General features: G+C 45.9%; 1 pseudogene; it reads left to right on the top strand.

The window, feature by feature from the left end:
* The first annotated feature begins 2,829 nt into the window (after positions 1-2,829).
* LOC120361797 (coiled-coil-helix-coiled-coil-helix domain-containing protein 2 pseudogene) lies at positions 2,830-3,334 on the top strand (annotated as a pseudogene).
* The last annotated feature ends 15,210 nt before the right edge of the window (positions 3,335-18,544 follow it).

The following is an 18,544-nucleotide window of genomic DNA, read 5'->3' as shown; positions in this document are numbered from 1 at the left end:
AGATTAGGGCTGGGGGAGGTGGTTCATGCCTGTAATCCCAGCACTTTGGGAGGCAGAGGTGGGCAAATCACTTGAGGTGAGGAGTTCGAGACCAGCTTGACCAACAAGGTGAAACTAGTTCTCTGCTAAATACAAAAAAATTAGCCAGGTGTGGTGGCGGGTGCCTGTTATCCCAGCGAGGCTGAGACAGGAGAATTGCTTGAAGAAAAAAAAGTACAGTAAATTATTATAATTAATTAGAGTGTTTAGCAAATTGCTGGATACAAAATTAGCATTCAAACATAAATTATATGAAGCTACTTTCTTCTGAAAAAAGAAAAAAACACATAAATTATAGAAGTATTATAGAAGTAAATCTTGGTTATCCTGGGATAAGTAATGGTTTCTTAGACACAGCATCAAAAATGCAAGTGACAAAAGAAAAAAATAGATAAATTGGGCTTCATCAAAATGTAAAATTTTTTTTTTTTTTTTTTGAGACGGAGTTTCGCTCTTGTTACCCAGGCTGGAGTGCAATGGCGCGATCTCGGCTCACCGCAACCTCCGCCTCCTGGGTTCAGGCAATTCTCCTGCCTCAGCCTCCTGAGTAGCTGGGATTACAGGCACGCACCACCATGCCCAGCTATTTTTTTTGTATTTTTAGTAGAGACGGGGTTTCACCATGTTGACCAAGATGGTCTCGATCTCTTGACCTTGTGATCCACCCGCCTCGGCCTCCCAAAGTGCTGGGATTACAGGCTTGAGCCACCGCGCCCGGACCAAAATGTAAAATTTTTAAGCAACATAAGTCACCCTCAAGAAAGCAGAAAGACAACCTACAGCATGGGAGAAAATATTTGCAAACCATATATCTGACGAGGGACTTGTATCCAGAATGTATAATCTTAACATTCAACATTTTTTTTTTAATAGCTCAATTTTTAAAAGAGGGCAAAAAGGCCAGGCACGGTGGCTCACACCTGTAATCCCAACACTGGGAGGCCAACGTGGGAGGATCACAAGGTCAGGGGTTCGAGACTAGCCTGGTCAAAGAGACCAGCCTGGCCAACATGGTAAAACCCCATCTCTACTAAAAATACAAAAATTAGCTGGGTGTGGTGGTGGGCGACTGTAATCCCAGCTACTTGGGAGGCTGAGGCAAGAGAATTGTTTGAACATGGGAGGCAGCGGTTGTAGGGAGCCGAGATTGCACCATTGCACTCCATCCTGGGTGACATAGCAAGACTCCAACTCAAAAAACCATGGTGAAGGGGCAAAGGACTTAAGCAGACATTTCTTCAAAGAAGATATACAAACGGCCAATAAAGACATTTAAAGATGTTCAGGGCCAGGTGTGGTGGCTCACTCCTGTAATCCCAGCACTTTAGACTGCCAAGGTAGGAGGATCTCTTGAGCCCAGGAGTTCATGATCAGCCTGGGCAACATAGTGAGACCCTATCTCTATATAAAAACAAAAAATAGCCGGGCGCGGTGGCTCATGCCTGTAATCCCAGCACTTTGGGAGGCCGGGGCGGGTGGGTCACGAGGTCAAGAGATCGAGACCAACCTGGTCAACATGGTGAAACTCTGTCTCTACTAAAAAAAATACAAAAAATTAGCTGGGCATGGTGGCGCATGCCTATAATCCCAGCTACTCAGGAGGCTGAGGCAGGAGAATTGCCTGAACCCAGGAGGCGGAGGTTGTGGTGAGCTGAGATCGCGACATTGCACTCCAGCCTGGGTAACAAGAGCGAAACTCCGTCTAAAAAAAATAAAATAAAATAAGGCCAGGCACGGTAACTCACGCCTGTAATCCCAGTACTTTGGGAGGCCAAGGCAGGCGGATCACCTAAGGTCAGGAGTTCAAGACCAGCCTGACTAACATGGCAAAACCCTGTCTCTACTAAGAACTATAAAAATTAGCCAGGGATGGTGGCGTGTGCCTGCAATCCCAGCTACTTGGGAGGACAGAGCAGGAGAATCTCTTGAACCTGGGAGGCAGAGGTTGCAGTGAGCAAAGATTGCACCATTGCACTCCAGCCTGGGTGACAGAGCAAAACTCTGTCTCAAAAATAAATAAAATAAAAATGTTCAACATCACTAATCACTGAAGAAATGCAAACCAAAACCATGAGGTATCACTTTACATGTAGAAGAATGGCTATAATTTTTAAAAGATAGAGTTTCACGGCCAGGCATGGAGGCTCATGCCTGTAATCCCAGCACTTTGAGAAGCCGCAGCAGGTAGATCACCTGAGGTCAGAAGTTTGAAACCAGCCTGCCCAACATGCAGAAACCCTATCTCTACTAAAAATACAAATTTTTTTTTTTTTTTTTTTTTTGAGGCGGAGTTTAGCTCTTGTTACCGAGGCCGGAGTGCAATGGCGGGATCTCGGCTCACCGCAACCTCCGCTTCCCGGGTTCAGGCAATTCTCCTGCCTCAGCCTCCTGAGTACCTGGGATCACAGGCACGCGCCACCATGCCCAGCTAATTTTTTGTATTTTTAGTAGAGATGGGGTTTCACCTTGTTGACCAGGATGGTCTCAATCTCTTGACCTCGTGATCCATCCGCCTCGGCCTCCCAAAGTACTGGGATTACAGGCTTGAGCCACCGCGCCCAGCCTAAAAATACAAAATTAACTGAGCGTGGTGGCGCATGCCTGTAATCCTAGCTACTTGAGAGGCTGAGGCAAGAGAATTGCTTGAACCTGGGAGACGGAGGTTGCGGTGAGCCAAGATCGTACCATTGCACTCCAGCCTGGGCAACAAGAGCAAAACTCCATCTAAAAAAAAAAAAAAAAGAAGATACAATTTCACAAGTCTCGAGGCTGAGCTGCTGCACATTTGCAATGCCCCGTGGAAGTCGAAGCTGCACCTCCCACGTGGCCTCTCTGGCCAGCTTAGCACCTCAGATAAGAACTACACCCAGGCTGGCACCAGCACCTCAGCCACCAGCAGCAGCCCCACCCTCTGCAGTTGGCTTTCTTGCTGCTGCACTCCTCGGCAGCCAGGTCTGATGGCCCAGGTGGCAATCTCTGCAGCTGGCATGGCTGTGGGCTCTGCTATGGGGCACACACGGGGTCATGCCATTAATGGGGGCTTCAGTGGAGTAAACAATGCTGAGCCTACAAGGGCTGACGTCACTTACCAGGAGCCCCAGGGAACCCAGCTGGCACAGCAGCAGTAGCCTGGCTTACATGAAATAAAATGGTTTTTGGAATGTGCCCAGAATCAGGGAGACATTAAGTTCTGTGAGGGTTTCCATGAGGTGCTGAAACAGTGCAGAATTGCAAATGGATTTATCTAATCAGGAAGTTCAAACTGAAGAAATGGAAAATCGGCTCTCAAGACTAAGTTAATTTAGCCTAACCATATAATTGATAGTGAAGGTTAAAAGTGTAAAACCATCACTTAAACTAATCCTCTGTCATTGTTGCTTCAGAATTCTTGCTTCAGAATGCAGTGGAGGCCGGGCACGGTGGCTCAAGCCTGTAATCCCAGCACTTTGGGAGGCCAAGGCTGGTGGATCACGAGGTCAAGAGATCGAGACCATCCTGGTCAACATGGTGAAACCCCGTCTCTACTAAAAATACAAAACATTAGCTGGGCATGGTGGCACATGCCTGTAATCCCAGCTACTCAGGAGGCTGAGGCGGGAGAATTGCCTGAACCCAGGAGGCAGAGGTTGCAGTGAGCCAAGATCGTGCCACTGCACTCCAGCCTGTGTAACAAGAGCAAAACTCCGTCTCAAAACAACAACAACAACAACAACAACAACAACAACAACAGAATGCAGTGGAAGAGGGTGTTCCTACTTGGTAGAATTTCATTAAGATGGTATTGAAAGCTAGGCATGGTGGTTCATACCTGTAATCCCAGCACTTTGGGAGGCTGAGGTGGGTGGATTGCCTGTGGTCAGGAGTTCAAGATCAGCCTGGCCAACATGGTAAAAACCCCATTTCTATTAAAAAAAAAAAAAAAAATCTTCCAAAACCTAAAATGCAATTAAAAAAAAAAAAAATCTTTTTTGATTAAAAAAAATTTTTTTTAAAGGATGGTATCGAATTGGGGACTTGGCAAATGTTTGTGTGGCCTTCTTAAACCAGCTGCTGTGCTTTTTTTGTTTGTGAATTAATTAGAATAAAGAGATTTTCTTCCTCCAAAAAAGACAGTAACAAATGTTGCTGATAATGTGGAGAAATGGGAACCCTTATACATTGTTGGTGAGAATGTGAAATAATCCAACTACTTTGGGAAAAAATGGAAACAAATCTACATGCCCATCTACTAATCAATGAATAAACAAAATGTGGTGTATTTATACCAAATATTCCATACATTGAATATTTGGTATAAATACACCACATATATTCCCTTAAATAGAATATTATTTGTCCCATAAGAAGGAATGAAGTACTGATATGTGCTACAACATCGATGAATCTCAAAGAAATTATGCTAAGTGAAAGAATTAGTCACAAAAGACCACATACTATATAGTTCCATTTATTTGAAATGTGACGCAGGAATTGTGAAGACAGAAGAGACTTCTGCAGGGTACTGGAAGTAGTAAAACATAATACCACATAGGGTTCATGCTCTGAAGGAGACAGTTCCACCCTAATTAAAACTAAGAACAAGTTTGAGACCTGATGGATCAGAGCACTAAACATCAAAAGGAAAGGTGTCATTTGAAAGATGTGTTGGTCAGGTGCGGTGGCTCACAACTGTAATCCTAGCACTTTGGGAGGCCTAGGCAGGTGGATCACCTGAGGTCAGGAGTTCAAGACCAGCCTGGTCAACATGGTGAAACCCTGTGTCTACTAAAAATACCAAAATTAGCTGGGCATGGTGGCAGGCACCTGTAATCCCAGCCACTCAGGAGGGTGAGGCAAGAAAATCTCTTGAACTCAGAAAGCAGAGGTTGCAGTGAGCCAAGATCACACCACTGTACTCCAACCTGGGTGACAGAACAAGACTCCACCTCAAAAAAACCAAAAGAGAAAAAGAAAGAAAACAAAATAAAGAAAGAAAGATGTGTAAAAAAAAAAAACAACAACAACAAAGGAGCCTAAAAATTGCATGGTACAAGAGGTGGTAGTCTTGTGAAGACAAGACGTAAAGAATTAGCCATTGGAGGAACAGCATTCAGAAGATCAAATGATCCTTCCCTCCAAAAGTATCGTTTATTAAAGAAACTATAATTTTGAAATAAGTTGAGTGAATCGAACCGTTAAAAAAAAAGAAAAATTAAAAAAAAAAAGAAACTATACTTTATTGCATCAACAGAAGAGGGTGCTCTTGAGCCAATAAACCAATAAGGCATCTGAATCCTTTTCTTCGTATAGGATTGTTAATGGTCATTGTTAATAGTGAATCAGGAAAATCCAGGATAATTTACAATAATTAAAAAATGATTATCGGCCGGGTGCCGTGGCTCAAGCCTGTTATCCCAGCACTTTGGGAGGCCGAGGCAGGTGGATCACGAGGTCAAGAGATCGAGACCATCCTCGTCAACATGGTGAAACCTCGTCTCTACTAAAAATACAAAAAATTAGCTGGGCATGGTGGTGCGTGCCTGTAATCCCAGCTACTCAGGAGGCTGAGGCAGGAGAATTGCCTGAACCCAGGAGGCGGAGATTGCAGTGAGCCGAGATTGCGCCATTGCACTCCAGCCTGGGTGACAAGAGCAAAACTCCGTCTCAAAAAAGAAAAAGAAAAAATTATTATCTTCACAGAGTTACCATAAGGAGGGAAAAAAGCAAGAACCAAAACTTTTCAGCTGATGAAAATAAATACCCTCCATTTTCAGAGGATGTATGGAAATAAGAAAAAAATTAAAAGAGGCCGGGCGCGGTGGCTCAAGCCTGTAATCCCAGCACTTTGGGAGGCCGAGGCGGGTGGATCACGAGGTCGAGAGATCGAGACCATCCTGGTCAACATGGTGAAACCCCGTCTCTACTAAAAATACAAAAAATTAGCTGGGCATGGTGGTGCGTGCCTGTAATCCCAGCTACTCAGGAGGCTGAGGCAGGAGAATTGCCTGAACCCAGGAGGCGGAGGTTGCGGTGAGCCGAGATCGCGCCATTGCACTCCAGCCTGGGTAACAAGAGCGAAACTCCATCTCAAAAAAAAAAAAAAGAAAAGAAAAAAATAAAAAAGAAAAGAAAAGAAATACCCTCCAAAAAGAAAAAAGAATAGCAAAGCAGAGAAAAACATGAATTAAATATAATTAAACATGCAATTGCAGATATGAAAGACTACTGTGAATCAAAAATTTAAGGCCAGGCACAGTGGCTCACACCTCTAATCCTAGCACTTTGGGAGACAGAGGTGGGTGGATTGTTTGAGCCCAGGAGTTTCATACCAGCCTGGCCAACATGGTGAAACCCTGTCTCTACTAGAAATAAAAAAATTAGCTGGGTGTGGTGGCTCGCACCTGTAATCCCAGCTACTCGGGAGGCTGAGGCACGAGAATCACTTGAGCCTGGAAAGTGGAGGCTGCAGTGAGCCACGACTGTGAAGCTGCACTCCAGCCTGAGTGACAGAGCAAGGCTGTCTCAAAAAAAAAAAAAAAAAAAAAAAAAAAAATCACAGTAGAAAAAAACAACAGGAGCATGTGTCGAGCTGACTGAACTCAGGAAAGAAACTGAAGAAAATGACAAAATCATCTTAGAAGAGAAAACTAAATTATAAGGTGCCCAAGGGAGAATTGGTATTATTGAAAAATGCTGTAAAAGGAAAGAAAGAATGTGAATAAAAAAGAACCAAGACAACCAAAGCAAATTAAAGGGGCAAAGAGCAAACTGACAGGATATCTTGAAGCTCTTTAAAAAAAAACAAACGGCCAGTGCAGTGGCTCACACCTGTAATCCCAGCAGTTTGGGAGGGCGAGGCGGGTGGATCACTTGAGATCAGAAGTTCCAGGTCAGCCTGGCCAAATGGTGAAATACAAAAATACAAAAAATATTCGTCCCTACTAAAAATACAAAAATTGGCCAGGTGCAGTGGCTCACACCGGTAATCCCAGAACTTTGAGAACCTGAGGCAGGTGGATCACCTGAGGTCAGAAGTTGAAGATCAGCCTGGCCAACATGAAACCCCATCTCTACTAAAAATACAAAAATTAGCGAGGTGTGGTGGCAGATGCCTATAGTCCCAGCTATTCAGGAGGCTGACACAGGGGAATTGCTTGAAACCCGGAGGCAGAGGTTGCAGTGAGCCAAGATAACACCACTGCACCCCAGCCTGGGTGATGGAGTGAGACTCTGTCTCAAAGAAAAAAAAAAGGAACAGAAAAACAGAACTATTATAATATTTAAAATTATAACTTAAACAAAGCTTTCTAGAAATAAAGCAACACCCACTTCTAATGTTTAAAGATCTTGTTGTGTACTTGAGAACACTGACAATCAACTCTGAGGCATAGGCCAGTAAAACAGACACTAGTGATTAGAAAAAAAAAAAAAAAAAAAAATCCTACGAATGCAACCCACCTGAATTACCTGAAGAAAAAAAAAAAAAAAAAATCCTTTGACTCTATAGGCAAAATAAACAACAAAAAAACTCAAGCGACCTACAGGAAAAGAAAATCTGTTGGCATCAAACTACTTGACAGAATTATAGAAAGTAAGATAACAGTGAAGAAACCACTTAAAGAACCTCAAGTTTTTAAAAAGTATGAGTTTCAAAAGACTCAGACATATCAGAGAAAGAAAAAGAAAAACAGTGTGAGCCAAAGATTCCATCTTTAAACTTTCAAGAACTCAAGCAATTTTGTATGCAAGAATTCTTTCTGAGGATTCTTCTAGGGGTCAAGTTTCATCCAATTAACAGATGATTGAAAAACTTTGGCCAAGAAAACAGATCTTAAGAATTGAATAGTTCAATTACATAAATCTAAGACCAAAACAAATGTAAGAATAAGAGCTGATGAATGTTCTCTGACAAAGTAGAAATACACTTAAAAATGGGAACAAAGAAGAAATATAGAAGAATAAGCTTAATAATTAAGCACAGGTCAAAGCTGAAAGTTAAAGCATGTCATTTAAACTAGCAAACCAGCCTAGCACAGAGGATCACGCCTGTAATTCCAGCACTTTGGGAGTCCGAGGACAGAGGATGTCTTAAGCCTGAGCCCAGGTGTTCAAGTCCTGCCTGGGCAATGTAGCAAGATCCCCATCTCGAAAAAGAAAATTAAATAAAAAATAACATAAACTAGCAAACCAAACAATAAAAACCTAGGTAAGATAAATGAGGGCTGGCTGGGCCCGGTGGGTCACACCTTTAATCCCAGCACTTTGGGAGGTTGTCTGTAATCCCAGAACTTTGGGAGGCTGAGGCAGGTGGATCACCTGCGGTCAGGAGTTCAAGAGCAGCCTGCCTAACATGGTGAAACCACGTCTCTACTTAAAAATACAAAAAAATTAGCTGGGTATGGTGGCGGGCACCTGTAATCCCAGCTACTCAGGAGGCTGAGGGAGGAGAATCGCTTGAACCCGGGAGACAGAGGTTGCAGTGAGCCGAGAACACGCCATTGCACTCAGACCTGAGCAACAAGAGTGAAACTCCATCTCAAAAAAAAAGAAAAAGAAAAATGAGGGTTAAAAGCTGAGACCCTTAGCTATGCTAGTATCAACCACCTCATGTATCCTAGTTGATGGTTTCATGTAAGCCTGTTCATGCTCTGACCCTTGTGGTATCTTTTTTTTTTTTTTTTTTTTTGAGACAGAGTCTTACTCTGTCACCCAGGCTGGAGTGCAATGATGCGATATCGGCTCACTGCAACCTCTGCCTCTCGGGTTCCAGCCATTCTCCTGCCTCTGCCTCCCAAGTAGCTGGGACTACAGGCACACGCCACCACACTGGGCTAATTTTTTTTTTTTTTTTTTGAGACAGAGTTTCACTCTTGTTACCCAGGCTGGAGTGCAATGGTGCGATCTTGGCTCACCTCAACCTCTGCCTCCTGGGTTCACGCATTTCTCCTGCCTCAGCCTCCTAAGTAGCTGGGATTACAGGTGCCTGCCACCACACCTGGCTAATTTCTGTATTTTTAGTAGAGATGGGGTTTCACCATGTTGGCCAGGCTGGACTCAAACTCCTGATGACAGGTGTTCCAACCTGTCTCGACCTTCCAAAGTGCTGGGATTACAGGCATGAGTCACTGGCCCCTTATAGTATCTTTCAGATATTTCATGTATCAGGTACACACACACACACACACACACACACACACACACACACACCACCAGCCCAGGCCATTCATTATGTAACACCTCTTGACTCTGTGTTTTGTAATCAAATGGTGACACTCAACACTCTCACAATTTGAACCCACAGAAAAATACTTTCCCTTCCTGCTGGGCCAGCTGCTCCACTTCTAGCCAGGGAATCCAGCACTTCTTCAGCCTGCCTAAGCTTCCAGAGAAGGTTTTTTTTTTTTTTTTTTTTGAGACAGAGTCTCTGTCGCCCAGAGATGGAGTGCAGTGGTATGATTTTGGCTCACTGCAACCTCTGTCTCCTGGGTTCAAGCAATTCTCCTACCTCAGCCTCCAGAGTAGCTGGGACTACAGGCACCCACCACTATGCCCAGGTAATTTTTGCATTTTTAATAGAGACGGGGTTGCACTGTGTTGGCCAGGCTGGTCTCGAACTCCCGACCTCAGGTGATCTACCTGCCTCCACCTACCAAAATGCTGGGATTACAGGCATGAGCCACCACGCCCAGCATTTTGCAGCAATTTTTTTTTTTTTTTTTTTTTTTTTTTAAGACGGAGTTTTGCTCTTGTTACCCAGGCTGGAGTGCAATGGCACGATCTCGGCTCACCGCAACCTCCGCCTCTTGCAGCAATTTTTTTAAGTGATTTCCTCAAACTTACTTTGAGCAACCCCATTTTCTTGACTGAATTTCCCTTCCAAACCATCACTATCAAGATACATAGCACAGCCCATCATACCATGCATGGTCCCTGCTCAGTTCAGGATTCCTTCACATACCATGTCTTGGCCCAACACAAAGGAGCCCTCACACAGTTCACAGCCCTTAACAATAGGAGCCAGCATACAAAAAATTAGCTGGGCATGGTGACGCGTGCCTGTAATCCCAGCTACTCCGGAGGCTGAGGCAGGAGAATTGCCTGAACCCAGGAGGCGGAGGTTGCGGTGAGCCGAGATCGTGCCATTGCACTCCAGCTTGGGTAACAAGAGCAAAACTGCGTCTCAAAAAAAAAAAAAAAAAAAAAAAAAAGAACAATAGGAGCCAGCAAGGTGGGAAACGACCCTCTGTGTCGTTGAGGATCCTCATACAGACCTACGCTCCCCAAATTACTAAGCAGACAATCCTCTGAGCACATACTAGCAAATCAGCCAAGGTCGAGACCCCTAACAGTCCACTAGGAGGTAGACCCCACTCAGGATCTATATCAGGAATTGCAAAGTGGTATCCTTGAGTCGACTTTTGATCCACATTGCACACCTTTCTCCATACACAATGTTTTCTTTTCTTTTTCTTTTCTTTTTTTTTTTTTGAGACGGAGTTTCGCTCTTGTTACCCAGGCTGGAGTGCAATGGCACGATCTCGGCTCACCGCAACCTCCGCCTCCTGGGTTCAAGCAATTCTCCTGCCTCAGCCTCCTGAGTAGCTGGGATTACAGGCACGCGCCACCATGCCCAGCTAATTTTTTGTATTTTTAATAGAGACGGGGTTTCACCATGTTGACCAAGATGGTCTCGATCTCTTGACCTCGTGATCCACCCGCCTTGACCTCCCAAAGTGCTGGGATTATAGGCATGAGCCACTGCACCTGGCTCTTTTTTCTTAACAATTTTTTTTTTGCAGAGACAGGATCTCATTATGTTGCCCAGGCTGATCTCGAACCCTCAGGCTCAAATGATCCTTCTGCCTCAACCTCCCAAAGTTCTGGAATTAAAGGAGCGTGTCACTGCACATGGCCCCTTTTTGAATTGAATCAAGCTCAAAAATCAGAATATTGGCAAGGTGCAGTGACTCACACCTGTAATTCAGCACTTTGGGAGGCCAAGGCAGGTGGATCATGAAGTCAGGAGTTCAAGACCAGCCTGACCAACATGGTGAAACCCAATCTCTATTAAAAATACAAAAATTAGCTGGGCATGGTGGCGGGTTTGTAATCCCAGCTAGTTAGGAGGCTAAGGCAGGAGAATTGCTTGAACCCTGGAGGGGGAGGTTACAGTGAGCCGAGATGGCACCACTGCATTCCAGCCTGGGTGACAGTGTGAGACTCTGTCTCAAAACAAAAACAAAAACAAAAACAAATCAGAATATTTATGGTAGGGCACAGTAGCCCATGCCACTAGTGCTTTGGGAGGCAGAGGTGGGAGGTTTGCTTGAGCCCAGGGGTTCAAGATCAGCCTAGGAAATATAGCGAGACCTGGTCTCTACAAAAAATTTAAACATTAGGTGTGGTGGTGTGTACCTGTAGTCCCAGCTACTCGAGAGGCTGAGGTGGGAAGATCACTTGAGCCCAGGAATCAGAGGCTGCAGTAAGCGGTGATCATGCAACTGTGCTCCAGCCTAGGAAACAGAGTGACACCCTGTCTTGAAAAAAAAGGTGGGGGGGGGCAGGGGTGGTCACTCACGCCTGTAATCCCAGCACTTTGGGAGGCCGAGACAGGTGGATCACCTGAGGTTGGGAGTTCGAGACTAGCCTGACCAACATGGAAAAACTCCATCTCTACTAAAAACACACACACACACACACACACACACACACACACACACAAAGGATCTGGGCGTGGTGGCACGTGCCTGTAATCCTAGCCACTCGGGAGGCTGAAGTATGAGAATCACTTGAACCTGGGAGGCAGAGGTTGTGGTGAGCCGAGATCGCACCGTTACACTCCAGCCTGGGCAACAAGAGCGAAACTCTGTCTCAAAATATATGTATAATTTTTAAAAACATAATCTGGGTTTTTTAAGTGTCTCTTGAAAACTGGAAGATCCAGCCAGGCAGGATGGGTCATGCCTGTGATACTAGCACTTTGAGAGGCCAAGGCAGGAGGATTGCTTGAGGTTGGGAGTTGGTGACCAACCTGGGCAACATAGAGAGATCTCAGCTTTACAAAAATCAAAAAAATTACTCAGGCGTGGTGGCACATTCCTGTAGTCCCAGCTACTCAGGGGGCTGAGGCAAGAGATCAGTTGTGCCTGAGAGCTCAAAGGCTGCAGTGAGTTATGATCATGTCCCTGCAGTCCAGCCTGGGTGCAGAGTGAGACCCTGTCTCTAAAACAAACAAAAAACTGGATGATCTGGCAACACTAGACTGCTTTCCTGTGCAGCTAGCACACAGAAGCAGCTACTTTTACTTCCAGTTCCAACACAGCCCCAGGATTAGTAACCATTCCTCATTGTACTTATATTGTTTATCGGCCAGGCACAGTGGTTCACACCTGTAATCCCAGCACTTTGGGAGGTCGAGGTGGGCAGATCACTTGAGGTCAGGAGTTCAAGACCAGCCTGGCCAACATGGAGAAACCCCATCTCTACTCAAAATAATAATAACATATATATATATACTTTTTATTTTTCTGTCATATTACAAGATGTTTTCTGAACCTGTGTTTCTATGAAGGGTGAGTGTTTCAGGAAAAATAGGGGAGTGCTAATTTCTTTATGAAAGTAATTAATATTCCTCTGCAATTAAATGTGTAGATACTCAGGCTACAGTATTTGTTCATTTACTTGCTGGCATCTGAGCTAGTAATCCTGCTGCTCAGCAACTATGAGACAGCTCTCTCCAAGAATATGGCCATGCAGCTCCCTCTCCAGATGTAGGCCTACTCCTCTGCCTATGTTCAGTCACAATGAAGACAGCATCCCCACAAATGGTGGTCACATGGATATCTCCAATTCATTACTCAATAGGCTTTGAAACAGGATCTTCATAGACCATGATACATAAACATACCACTATTTGGCAAATCAGAAGATAATACTTAAAAAACAAACACCCTGGCCGGGCGCGGTGGCTCAAGCCTGTAATCCCAGCACTTTGGGAGGCCGAGGCGGGTGGATCACGAGGTCGAGAGATCGAGACCATCCCGGTCAACATAGTGAAACCCCGTCTCTACTAAAAATACAAAAAATTAGCTGGGCATGGTGGCGCGTGCCTGTAATCCCAGCTACTCAGGAGGCTGAGGCGGGAGAATTGCCCGAACCCAGGAGGCGGAGGTTGCGGTGAGCCGAGATCGTGCCATTGCACTCCAGCCTGGGTAACAAGAGCGAAACTCCGTCTCAAAAAAAAAAAAAAAAAAAAAAACAAACACCCATATTCATCCTACCCCTTCACTGAGCATGATACAGTCTGTACTAGATAGATCATTGTTAGCACTGAGATAGATCCTTCACAGTTCATTATATATAAACCTAGAATTGTATCCTGCCATGATTTTTGAAACGGTGGCATGGATACAGGAACTGGTTTTACTGATAGCTGTTTCACACTAAGCTATCAGTATGAGTATCAGGAAGGGCTGTAGTCTGAATTCATAAGCTTACCTTTAGGTAGGTGATATAGTTTGGATCTGTGTCCACACCCAAATCTCATGTTGAAAAGCAATCCCCAATCCTGGAGGTGTGGCCTGGGGGGAGGTGATTGGATCATGGGGATGGTTTCTAATGGTTTAGCACCATCCCCCTTTAGCTGTTCTAGTGATAGAGTTCTCTAGCAATCTGGGTGTTTAAAAGTGTGTAACTCCCCTCCCTCCACCCCGCCAAAAAAAAAGATGGAGGGACATTCTCGGTGGCTCACACCTGTAATCCCAGCACTTTGGAAGGCTGAGGCAGGCAGATCACGAGGTCAGGAGATCTAGACCATCCTGGTCAACATGGTTAAAACCTGTCTCTACTGAAAACACAAAAATTAGCTGGGACTGGTGGCACATGCCTGTAATCCCAGCTACTCGGGAGGCTGAGGCATGAGAATAACTTTAACCCCTGGAGGCAGAGGTTACAGTGAGCCGAGATCGTGCCACTGCACTCCAGCCTGGTGACAGACTGAGACTCCATCTCAGGAAAAAAAAAGTGTAGCTCCTTCCTCATCTCTTTATTCCTTCTGCTCCAGCCATGTAAGACATGCCTGCTTCTGCTTTGCCTTATAACATGAGTTATAAGTTTCTGGAGGCCGCTACAGAGGCAGAAGCTGCTATGTTTCCTATACAGCCTGCAGAACCATGAACCAATTAAACCTCATTTCTTTATAAATTACCCAGTCTCCAGTATTTTTATAGCAATGGAGAAATCCCGTCTCTACTAAAAAAAATACAAAAAAAATTAGCTGCCGGGCGCGGTGGCTCAAGCCTGTAATCCCAGCACTTTGGGAGGCCGAGGCGGGTGGATCACGAGGTCAAGAGATCGAGACCATCCTGGTCAACATGGTGAAACCCCGTCTCTACTAAAAATACAAAACATTAGCTGGGCATGGTGGCACGTGCCTGTAATCCCAGCTACTCAGGAGGCTGAGGCAGGAGAATTGCCTGAACCCAGGAGGCGGAGGTTGCGGTGAGCCGAGATTGCGCCGAGCCGAGATTTCACCGAGCTGAGATTTCGCCATTGCACTCCAGCCTGGGTAACAAGAGCCAAACTCTGTCTCAAAAAAAAAAAAAAAAGAAGAAGAAGAAGAAGAAGGAAAAAAAAAGACTGAGTGCCTCTCAAGCTGGAAGCCTGCGTGTCTGGAAGTTAAGAGAGCAGCGGTGACCTGCACGTGGAATTCCTGCGCTCCCGTGAACAGGCAGGAGAGGAGACACACGCCTGCACGTTGCTGTGGAAAATGCACTTGTGGAAGCAGGAGGGGCTGTGAAACCAGGCTTGCTCTGAGAATGTGGCAGCAAGGGCAGCCTCTGATAGCCCCCCTCCCCGCCTCCCAGCCAAGGGCTCAGTAAGTGTGTGTTGAACCAGCGGAGAGGCGTCCCTGCAGACTTAGCCATCATGAGAGGAATGAAGGGCCCTTGAGTTCCTCTGTTAGGATAATTCAGCCGCAGAAGAGAGGGAGGCTGCAGCAGCCCCTTGTAAGGAGAAGCACTCGGCACAGCTGAACGGGCAGTGATGGCCCGACAATTCAGGTCAAGCGGTGGCTTCTGAACAGGCAAGGGATCCGGGCCCCTCCTTGCACGCAGAGCGGGGCACTGTCTGCAGTAGTCGGTGACACACATTTCATCACAGGGATGAGGAGTGACTTCAGGGTGACCGACTGTCTTGCCTTTGCTGGTAGTGGGGGATTTCCGGAGAAGCCAGACTTTCCAGTTTAAAATCAGACCATTCCTGGGCAAACTGGAATAGCTGGTCACCCTCTGTGGCCTTGGAGGGTGTGTCAGTCTCAAGCAGGGCTCTCTTCTTTTTTGCTGTTTAGAGTGGAGGAAGTGAAGGGGGCCTGGGGCTGAGTTGTAGCTCAGTGGGAATATGGGCCTGCATCCAGGTCTTGGAAGCGGGGATGCTGTCTGGAGATAGCATGGGTTGGGCCCTCTCTGGAAGGCTTGCCCTAAAGGGGTTTGGTTTCAGCTCTGCTATGCGCACACTGTGCTTAGCAGTTCTGCTGTGAGGTTTAATGAATGTATTAACTCTCAGTAAAAGCTCCGTCTTATGTGGAGATGGCATATATTCAGGTAGGCAGCAACGCTGAAATTAGCCTGAGTGTTTCTCCAAAGTTCTTGACTGGCACTGATCCCTGGTCAAAGCATGCAACATATTATCTAGTAATGCGACTTTGTAACCATGGGTTTGATGAGTTTCAGGGTAGTTTGTGCTACAATGATATCACTGTATTGTTTATTTATTTATTTTGGATGTTTCACATAACATAAAATTCATCATGTAAACCACTTAAAATGCACAATTCAAAAAAATAAAGAACAAAAACAACAAAACAAAATAAAATGCACAATTCAGTGGTTCTTTTTTTTTTTTTTTTTTTTTTTTTGAGACGGAGTTTAGCTCTTGTTACCCAGGCTGGAGTGCAATGGCGCGATCTCGGCTCACCGCAACCTCCGCCTCCTGGGTTCAGGCAATTCTCCTGCCTCAGCCTCCTGAGTAGCTGGGATTACAGGCACGCGCTACCATGCCCAGGTAATTTTTTGTATTTTTAGTAGAGACGGGGTTTCACTATGTTGACCAGGATGGTCTCGATCTCTTGACCTCGTGATCCACCCGCCTCGGCCTCCCAAAGTGCTGGGATTACAGGCGTGAGCCACCCCGCCCGGCCTTCAGTGGTTCTTAATATATTCACAATGTTGTAATCACACCTATTTAACTTCACAATATTTTTATTGGGCCGGGCGCAGTGGCTCACGCCTGTAATCCCAGCACTTTGGGAGGCCGAGGCGGGTGGATCGCGAGGTCAAGAGATCAAGACCATCCTGGCCAACATGGTGAAACCCCGTCCCTACTAAAAATACAAAAAATTAGCTGGGCATGGTGGTGCTTGCCTGTAATCCCAGCTACTCAGGAGGCTGAGGCAGGAGAATTGCCTGAACCCAGGAGGCGGAGGTTGCGGTGAGCCGAGATCGCGCCATTGCACTCCAGCCTGGGTAACAAGAGCTAAACTCCGTCTCAAAAAAAAAAAAAAGTATATTTTTAACACCCCAAAAAGAAACCCTGTACCTCCCAATTTCCCCCTCATCATATCCCCTGGTAACCACTAATCTACTTTGTCTCTATGGATTTTACTTTTTTTTTTTTTTTTGACATAGTCTTGCTCTGTTGCCCAGGTTGGAATGCAGTGGCATGATCTTGGCTCACTGCAACCTCCACCTCATGCAATTCTCCTGCCTCAGCCTCCTGAGTAGCTGGGATTACAGGTACTCACCACCATGCCTGGCTAATTTTTGTATTTTTTTTTCTTTTTTGAGAAAGAGTCTAGCTCTTGTTGCCTAGGCGGGAGTGCAGTGGCACAATCTTGGCTCACTGCAACCTCTGCCTCCTGGGTTCAAATGATTCGCCGGCCTCAGCCTCCTGAGTAGCTGGGATTACAGGTGTGAGCCACCATGCCTGGCTAATTTTTGCATTGTTTTATTTATTTATTTATTTATTTTGAGACGGAGTCTCACTCTGTCACCCAAGCTGGAGTACAATGGCGTGATCTCGGCTCACTGCAACCTCCGCCTCCCAGGTTCAAACGATTCTCCTGCCTCAGCCTCCTGAGTAGCTGGGATTACAGGCACGTGCCACCGCACCCAGCTAATTTCTGTATTTTTTTAGTAGAGACGGGGGTTTCAACATTTTGGCCAGGCTGGTCTCGAACTCCTGACCTTGTGATCCACCCGCCTCGGTCTCCCAAAGTGCTGGGATTACAGGCATGAGCCACCGCGCCTGCCGTTTTATTTTATTTTATTTTTATTTTATTTTATTTATTTTTTTTGAGACGGAGTTTCGCTCTTGTTACCCCGGCTGGAGTGCAATGGCGCGATCTCAGCTCACCGCAACCTCCGCCTCCCGGGTTTAGGCAATTCTTCTGCCTCAGCCTCCTGAGTAGCTGGGATTACAGGCACGTGCCACCATGCCCAGCTAATGTTTTGTATTTTTAGTAGAGACGGGGTTTCACCATGTTGACCAGGATGGTCTCCATCTCTTGACCTCGTGATCCACCTGCCTCGGCCTCCCAAAGTGCTGGGATTACAGGCTTGAGCCACCGCGCCCGGCCCCGCCGTTTTATTTTTGTTTTTGTTTTTGTTTTTTTTTGAGACGGAATTTCGCTCTTGTTGCCCAGGCTAGAGTGCAATGGCGCAATCTCATCTCACTGCAACATCCGCTTCCTGGGTTCAAGCAATTCTTCTGCTTCAGCCTCCTGGATAGCTGGGATTACAGGCATGCACCACCACATCCACTAATTTATTTTCTTTTTCTTTTTTTTTTTTTTTTTTGAGACAAAGTTTTGCTCTTGTTACCCAGGCTGGAGTGCAATGGCACGATCTCGGCTCACCGCAACCTCCGCCTCCTGGGCTCAGGCAATTCTCCTGCCTCAGCCTCCTGAGTAGTTGGGATTACAGGCAGGTGCCACCATGCCCAGCTAATTTTTCGTATTTTTAGTAGAGACGGGGTTTCACTATGTTGACCAGGATGGTCTCGATCTCTTGACCTCGTGATCCACCCGCCTTGGCCTCCCAAAGTGCTGGGATTACAGGCTTGAGCCCCCGGAACCCGGCCAATTTTGTATTTTTAGTACAGATGGAGTTTCTCCATGTTGGTCAGGCTGGTCTTGAAATCTTGACCTCAGGTGATCTGCCCGCCTGGGCCTCCCAAAGTGCTAGGATTACAGGTGTGAGCTACTGCACCCAGCTAATTTTCTTATTTTTAGTAGACACAGGGTTTTACCATATTGGCCATGCTGGTCTTGAACTCCTGACCTTAAGTGATCCACCCACATCAGCCTCCTGAAATGCTGGGTGAGATGGAGCCTCGCTCTGTCACCCAGGCTGGAGTGCAGTGGCACCATCTCAGCTCACTGCAGCCTTCACCTCCCGGGTTCAACTGGTTCTCCTGCCTCAGCCTTCTAAGTGGCTGTAATTATAGGCATGCGCCACCGTGCTTGGCTAAA

The sequence above is a fragment of the Saimiri boliviensis genome, chromosome X (assembly GCF_048565385.1).
Source record: "Saimiri boliviensis isolate mSaiBol1 chromosome X, mSaiBol1.pri, whole genome shotgun sequence".
In the NCBI taxonomy this organism is placed as follows: domain Eukaryota; kingdom Metazoa; phylum Chordata; class Mammalia; order Primates; family Cebidae; genus Saimiri; species Saimiri boliviensis.
This window is presented reverse-complemented; position numbering and strand designations above follow the sequence as displayed.